The sequence below is a fragment of the Lolium rigidum genome, chromosome 2 (assembly GCF_022539505.1).
Source record: "Lolium rigidum isolate FL_2022 chromosome 2, APGP_CSIRO_Lrig_0.1, whole genome shotgun sequence".
Taxonomy (NCBI): domain Eukaryota; kingdom Viridiplantae; phylum Streptophyta; class Magnoliopsida; order Poales; family Poaceae; genus Lolium; species Lolium rigidum.
In genome coordinates, this window is record NC_061509.1 from 67,918,489 (window position 1) to 67,927,138 (window position 8,650).

At 47.5% G+C, this 8,650-nt stretch overlaps 1 long non-coding RNA gene across 1 annotated transcript; it reads left to right on the plus strand.

Moving 5' to 3' along the window:
• Positions 1-6,577: 6,577 nt before the first annotated feature.
• Positions 6,578-8,112, plus strand: LOC124686638. The gene is made up of 3 exons (XR_006997891.1): positions 6,578-7,536; positions 7,619-7,842; positions 8,100-8,112. It is a non-coding gene; the product is annotated as an uncharacterized LOC124686638 (long non-coding RNA).
• The last annotated feature ends 538 nt before the right edge of the window (positions 8,113-8,650 follow it).

Below are 8,650 nucleotides of genomic sequence, written 5' to 3' on the forward strand. Positions count from 1 at the left end.
AGTGTTAATGCTTTGCTCCGGTGCTCTATTAAAATGAGTACCTTAATTACCAGTAGATTCCCTTGAGGCCCGGCTTCCACCGGCTGGTAGGACAAAATATGTTATGCAAGTTTCTCATTGCGAGCACGTATGACTATATATGAAAAACATGCCTACATGATTAATAATCTTGATGTTCTGTCTTAATGCTATTTCAATCCTATCAATTGCCCAACTGTAATTTGTTCACCCAACACTTGTTATTGGAGAGTTACCACTAGTGAAGATAGTTGGGAACCCCGGTCCATCTCTCATCATCATATACTCGTTCTATATGACATTGGAAGTAGTATCAACTATTTTCTGGTGCCATTGCCTCTGTGTTACTATTACTGCTGCTGTGTTACTGTTACTATTGCTCTCATATCACTGCTGCTTTCACATCACCCTTGTTACTAGTGCTTTTCCAGGTGCAACTGAATTGACAACTCAGTTGTTAAGGCTTATAAATATTCTTTACCTCCCCTTGTGTCGAATCAATAAATTTGGGTTTTACTTCCCTCGAAGACTGTTGCGATCCCCTATACTTGTGGGTTATCAGCGAGCCCGAGCTTCACACAAGAGGAGGCAAGGGCGGTGGAAGTCGTCGCGGGGCGGCTTCAACTCCAACCTCGACCGGGCGATCACCACGCTGATGAGAACGACGGTACCCAATACGTCGACGGAGAAGATGAGGAGGCATACGTCGACCTGGACGTCGACGAAGAGGAAGCGCCCAAAGCCCCGGAGGCGCCGTCCAAGGGGAAGAACAAGAGAAGGAAGAACTCACCGCCAGTCGAGCCGCGGATCAAATGGACAGGCAAAGAAGAGGAGTGCCTCGCCGAAGCTTGGATGACGGTGTCTATGAACGGCATCACCGGCGTGAATCAGAGCTACGACATGTACTGGCAGCGGGTCAAGGTGGCGTTCGACGAGCGCAAACTCGTCGACCCGTACTTTAACACGACGGTGATGGATCGCGGCTAGAAGGCAATGGGCACCCATTGGGGGATCGTCCAGGCGGCATGCAGCAAGTGGCACGGTGTACAGGAGGAGATCGACAAACATGCCGTGAGAGGCGAGGACTTTGAAGCAAAGGTATACTCACTCGCCGTGGTTCCTCCGTCAACCCTACATCGCCTAATCACCGGCATGTTTTTGCAGATGCGGCGGGCGCTCGACTTGTACGCGGCAGACAACAGTGGCCAGATGTTCAAGTACCTCAACGTGTTCGCCCGCATCTCGGAGTGCGACAAGTGGAAGGCGGTGCACAAGAATCTCGCCAACAACAAGGGCGAGCAGTACAACACCGACGCTCCATCCCCTGCCGCGTCGGCGGGCCGTCCCGAGCTCGGCCAGAAGAAGCTCAAAGAGCAGAAGAATGCCGGCCATCCAGCCCGACGGGTTGCGGTGCGTCCTTCGACAAGTGCTGGGCCGACGCGAGGGCGCACGCCGCCGGGAGGGACGACAAGTACGACGTGCGGTGGAAGGCGATGCTCGCCAACCAGGGCGTCCGGATTGCCTTGCTCAAGGAAACAACGGCGGCGAAGAAGAGGAACATTGACCTGACGTTCCTGATCGGCGGCAACGACGCCAACATGGACGAGGAGACGAGGGCTTGGTACGACGCCCATCGCCAAGACATCCTCCGGCCACCGTCGGCTCCTTCGTCCTCCGCTTCGACGTCTACTCCCGCCACTTCGACAACTGCAGACGCCGATGCTACGCCAGACGCCACGCCAGACGCCGATGCATCGTCCGATGCCGCGCCAGACGCCGTTGCTCAGGACGGGACCGCCGATGAGCCCGTAGTCGTCTAGTTTAGATCGCCGGAATGTGGCTGATCCGATCGCCGGACATTGGCGTTCTTTTGTGTAGCGGGAAGACAATATTTTGAATCTACCGTCGCTAATGAGCGAAAGCCGGGGGTGCGGCTGGAAAAATGTTACCCCCCACACCCTTTTTACATCCAATCCGGCGTTTGTTCAATCTGGAATTTCGTCCGGAGGCGTCGAACGGCTGGGATGTCTAAGGGCATGAAACGCGGAGCAGCCGGTAACCCCGCAGCGAGGCCAGCCAAGAAAAAAAAAACCAAAATTGGTGCATGTACTATACCGCCAGGTACGTGTCAATAGCTGTATCGAGGGAAAACACACATCTACAGTGCCCGATTACTAATAAGTGCCATAATTTGATCAGCTATAAATATGTTCACGGGGAAGGATCCCGAGCCGATTACAACACCTAGGTAGCTACGTACCGTACGAAATATAGACCGAGTTAGTTTGGTGATTGCGACACCGAGCCGGAAACATCAACATATCGATGTATATAATGTACCCGGCCCACCCCTGCCCTGCTCGGATATACCGTCTTTTGGTTTAGCTCTCGCGGAAAAACAAACAAGAGTTTGAAACTTTGGTTTCCGGCGAAACTGAAGCAAGTAGCATGGAGTATCTGGCTTGCCCTCAGCATAAGTAAGTCCATTTTTCCGGTTATCCCTTTGGTATAATATTATTATTATATTTTCCTTCAATAAGTTTTTGTTTTCATCTTATCCAAATTAGTCTCCCATCATAAACCCACCTAATTGTATGTGAACCGGCTCTTGACCGGGCGACCATGGCGCGGTCAAAGTGGAGTCGTCTTCATCATGGTGGACCTTATTTGTGCGGATCCCTTCTCTCTCTCTCTCTAACTCTATCCCTTCTTTTCCACTAACTTCCTCTCGTTTCACCGAAACAACGCGCCATGCCTCCCTCCCTCGCCGCTCGGCCACGGCTGCTACCCAGGGAGCGGCGGTGGAGAAGGCGTCATTAAGGATGGAGCCAGTCAGCGCGAGCAATGGACTTAGGGTGGGGTATGATGCTGGTGTGCTGGCGAGGAGATCACTTGAGTAGCAATGGAACTTCCATGAAGTCTATGAAGGTAGTAAATCTTAGAAGATGCTTGAAACGGGATATAGTATTACCTCTTTCCTTCCATAATTTTTGTCGTAGGTTTAGATGTAGGGAGCGTCTAGACATAGCGCGTGCGCCATATGGTCGTTACGAGCAGACCTCCAAAAATAGAATGATTCGGTCCTTCCGAGACAAATCAAGAAAAGGGCGTTTAAACCTTACCAGGCAGGACACGCGTTTCAATCACGGGCAGCTCTTCATCATTCCTGCACATGCACCAGAATGACCTCACGTGCAATTAATTCCAAGCTTTTCTTTTCAAAAACCTGTAAGTTTTAAACCGTGCTTCCAAATTATGATATGTTTTTATTTTTGAAATCCTTGTGACGAGACCTTTAAAACTAGATCACAGTTGCATAGGTTTCGATGAAATTTTTTTGACAAGCAACTTTAATATGTGACGGAGCAATTTTGATGTGCAACTAAGCAAACTTTCGTGCACAAGGGGGGAAATTGGAGTATGCAACTTAAAAGCTATGTGGGACACTAGTTTGGTGCGTAACTGGGAAAAGGTATGATTTCACCCCTAGGTTTTTCAATTTGAGTTCTATAAAACTAAATCGATATTGATATGTTTCGATAAAAAAAATTCACAAGTAACTTCGGAGCTATGCGGGACAACTTCGGTGTAGTGGTAGTCAACGAAAGTGCATTGGTAGGAAACATTGTTCCAGCGGTAGGCAACTTTGGTGCAACGGTAGGCAACACCCGTGTAGTGGTAGGCAACACCAGTATAATATTAGGCAACTTCGGTGCAGCTATAGGAAACTTCGGTTCAACTGTGGGAAACTTTGGTTCATCATTTGCGAACTTCAACGCATTGATAGGCAACTTCAATCTAGCGGTAGGCAAATTTGGTGCAGTGGGAGGCAACACTAGAAGAATATTAGGCCACTTCGGTGCATCCATAGGCAACTTTTATAATGGTAGCCAACTTTAGAAAGAACATTATCTTGTCGGCATCGCCCCGTTCTTGTTGTGGCCATGCGGCCACGCCCAACCGCAACCAAGGCAGCCCCGTTCTTTTCCTTATGTTTCTTTCAAAAAAAAATCACATTTTTGTTTTCCTATTTTTCTCTACTACTGGCATTTTCAGAATACGTGAAAACCAATTTTAAGTTATATTATGCATTCTCTGAAAATTGTTCACGGACTAAAAAAGGCTCATATTGAAAACAAATGCTCATGGTTTTAAAGAAGCTCATATTAAAAAAATGTTCGCTAATAAAAAAGTTTCATCTTTTAAAAATGTACATGATCTAAAAAATAGTTTAAAAATTGATCATGTTTAAAGAAAGATTCAAATTTAAAACATGTTCGCTTGGTAAAAAAGTTTCAAATTAAAAATTGTTCTTCAGGTAAAAAATGTTCAAATTTTAAAAAAATATTCACCCGGTAAAAATGGAGAGTCCAAATTTTAAAAATACTAACTCCATCCTACTCTGAGCTCCTCCCCGCAAGCTCGAGCTGCTCGCGTGAACATTGCCCAAGCATGGGTCGAGACCCCGACACCTCGTGTCGCGACGTGAATAAAGCCGCTACCCCTCCTTTAGTTCCCCCTTCTTCGTCATCGCACAGGTAGACCCGCCCCTTGCCTCCCTATCCCACCCGAGTTGCCATCTTCGCCAGCCTATCACCCCTCCCTCTCCCTCTAAACCTTCTCCATCTTCCGCGATCCCTCCCACACCTACCCACGTCCTCAATCCTTATCTCGACGGTCATCAGAGAATAAGAAGAATCTCACCATCGCAGCCGAACCCTCCCCATCGTAAGCATATTGTTAGCCTCCTCCACCAACAACACAGCAGCTAGCCTCCTCGTCCGTCCGCGATATGATCCACAAGATGTCTATATTTGTTCAAAAAAAAATACTGTTGCTTTGCGGCACGCCTAAGTTTTGATAAATTCCTGGGTCCGCCACAGCCGGTAGACGATGATTTTGGTCCGAAATCAATCGGTCGCCGCGCAAAGCGATACGAAGGGCTCCGATCTATGAAACCTCAGTTTCTAGAGGGGTAAAATGAATAGTTGTAGAAGCCCACGCCAACGGGCCGTGTCGTCGCGTGCCGGCCCGGCAGCACACAAAAAAAGCCCGCCACGGGTCCAGCCCGGCCCGTGCCTCGCTCCCACCTAACCATCAGACCACAGAAACCTTGCTGCTGTAGATGGAAATCAGCACATCTTATAGGAATTTCACGGGTTACTATTAGTGGTTCCCGGGCCCGCGTGCCAAACGGGCGGACGTGCCGGCCCGTATAAGTTATGTGCCGTGCCGAGGCCGGGGGCGGGGCACGTGGGCCGGCACGGCACGGCCCGCCAGTTCTGAACTGGCTGCCTGCGTACCAGGCCATGCCAGGCACGTGAAGCTGGGGCCGGGCCGGTGCCGGGCGTGCCGGCCCGTTGGCCAGGTATGAGCCCACCCACAGCCACAAACCCCGAACCGCCGCTGGGGGTGCGGAGAGATGAACAGAAAGTAAACAGCCAGAAAATCCCCAATGGCTTCCATCCGCACCGAGGACGGTCGACCCCGTGATCCCGATTTGGAGTTCTACTCCGAAGGTACGCTTCGTGGGTATTTTCGCCGAGAATAGATCCAGGAACATGTCAAAAATCTCGAGTACGCCCGCCACCGGGAGTCCCAGCTTAAGCAGCAGGCAGCAGCGCGAAGCAGGCCGCAATCGCCGACAACGTCCTCTAGCGCGACACAAGGCCAGCTCTCTTCCGTCCTCTTCCCGTGAAACTGAGTGAGATCCCCCCGCCTCCCCCCCTTCGCCTTGAGCTTTCTATTTCCTCTGCGCGGATGTAGAAACACTGCTAAAAAAGCAAGTTTTTTTTAGGGTAAACAAAAAATGTTTTTTTTTGTATGACAAGCGCGAATACCACCACAGCTTACAGGCTTATTTCTCGGCTTGAGAATTAGCTCAATCTCGACGCATGCTAGCCGAGCCTCAAAGATATATATATTTTTTCGACAGTATGCATATGCCATGGGGAATGTGACTAGGTATTAACCAACTACACGTTGACCAACGGGGGAATGATCCATCCATTGGCTATATGTTGTTAGGTAGGATGAGACTCTCACCGCGGATGGGCGCTAGAATGATAACCCGGTTTAAAGTCCACCCTCCCATTGAAATTATTGTGGGATGGGGATTCGAACCCGGGTGGGCTGGCTGCGCACTCGCAAGCCTTGCCACTGAGCTAGGACTCAGTTCTCCTGTTAACAACTACACTGAAATTGGATTCAACATTCCTAATTTCCACCAAGCCATTCCATGGCCCATCCCATGAATGATGCCCATACTCCCTTCCAAAGGCACAAGGTTATTTGTCTAAAGGTTAAGGATGGGGACCACACCGTTAGAATTCCAGGCACACCATTCCTAAAGCATTTTCCCCACAATATGGTCACCAGTAACATTAGTCTTCGGCTTACTCTGTATACTAAATGTGGAGTAAGTGTCAATATATTGGCAAAAGAGATCCAACTATTTCTGTGTAGTTATTGCCTTATTGGTACTAAGATTGCTAGTTCCTGTAGGAGGTGGGGGGTTGCCTGGGGGAGGTGGGGAGGGGAATCAACATGGTATACTGACTAATATCTTGTACATAAATTGGTGGATTAATGCTGGGAGAGCACTAAGTCTTGTAAGTAGATGTAGAATAATAATGGTTCAAGTTAGTACGGATCTCAGATCTCTGACCTCTACCAACTTGGTTATAGCACAATCATTGTTCAGAATAATATGGATTTTTTAAAGATAAATTATCTTACTCTTACGAGCTTGTCCCCCCTCCAGGTCTCAGGAACATGTCGGAGGTGCTGCTCAGCCACCATCAGCACAAATGGTGGAAGAACTAGCTGATTCATTCTCAGAGAAACTGCTTGATGGTACAGAAACACAGAAACCAATGCATGATGAGATCGAGAAAGGAGCAAATAACAACACAATCTTTAGTCCCAAGCAAGTTGGATTAGGCATATCATACAGCGAGATGTTGGCGGACGAGGAAGAAGACATGGTTAAATACCGTCGCTTCTGGGAACATTTCTGGGGCAGCTCGTCGGGTTCCTTCAAAGACTACAGTAACCTACTTATCTGATTCATGCTCTTCTTTTCTTCTTACTCTATTATTATGTCTGAAGCAGATTAATTGTTCCTTGTAGTAGCTTGCTCATGTGAACCTTGATTTTTTGCTTTCTACTTAGTAAATACTACTACTCACCAGAATATAAGACGTTTTGGTAGGCTATCTTATATTTTGGAACAGAGGTAGTACCTCTGCTCCTCTAAACAAGACATATATTTTTAGTCAAAAGAAAACATAGTGTAAATTTGACCAATCTTACGGACAAAAATATGAACTTCCACAAAATTTAATAAATATAGTATGAAAATATATTCTATGGTGGATAATCGAAATTGATTTGGGATTCTAGATGTTCATATCTTTGTATATATGATTGGTCAAACTTACTATGTGTTGACTTTTGACTAAATTTATATGCCTTCTTTTGAGGAACGGAGGGAGTAACTAGAAAGAGCTCTTTTTGGTCAGTTTTAGATTTCTAGCCTGAATTAAGAGACACATGACAAGAGCTAATCAGTTGTATGTTTCACTTTGTTTGGTTGCAGCATTTTCAACTCCCATACTTTATACATATGGATCCATCCCAGCACATGCTAGCCTCCACAGTTGCTTGCAGATATTCTCCATCAAAGTCATGGAGAATGAACTTTGGAGAATCAGGTGGCCGGTGGAGGTATACGGCTTTATTGCTGCTCGAGACACCATGGATCACAATCGCAACCTTCTGTTCAGCCGCACAAGGGATGACCCCCAAATTTTCACTCCTCAGGTATTTTCTTCTTCTTCTTCCTCTTAATTCTCTTGATGTTGGTACTGACATAACTTAATCTACTGTCATCCTCTGCACCTGTGTATCTTTTCCGTACTGCGGTCATATCCCTCATCCAGACTTGACCTGTATTTGTAGCCACAGGCCAAGCTGCTTGGTGGTGGTCACATTGTCTAAGCATAAAGGGAAACCCAATTTAGGGTGTTCAATTACTATTTGGATGCAGTCCACTGATTTGTTACCAACGATACTTGCAGGATCCATTCTTGCGATTGACTGGCCCATGTCGCCCGATTGCGTTGATCGACCCTGTTGACTTTGAAATTCAACTAAAAGTGAAGGGGAAGACAGAATCTGAAGATGAAACATTCATGGCTCGATGTTTTGAATATGATCATGGTTTTGGGCAGTCCGGTCATCTTGCCTGTCGTCGCTGGGAGGGTAATTTTTGCACACTGGAGATCACCTCTGCTCTACTTGGTAGCACGGTTGCAGCAACTATCATCTCTGCTGATGTTATTGAAGGGTCATGGCCTGATGATTGTGGAGGTCGTGTGGTTTCCCGTACTGCTGGCATAGATGAAGATTTTGTGCTGCTTGATTCTGGAGATGGACCAATGCATGTGGATCCAGATGGTCACATTACCCTTCAAAGGGGTGTTGTTTGTGTGCGACGTGCGGGAATACTAACGGTTTCTGTAGAAGCCTACTCGGAGACAGGTATCCTTGCAGAGGATTGTATTGAATTCAAGCCCAAAGATTCTGTCACAAGTACAGGTACTTGCAACCTTGGCTTCTGCACGGTGAT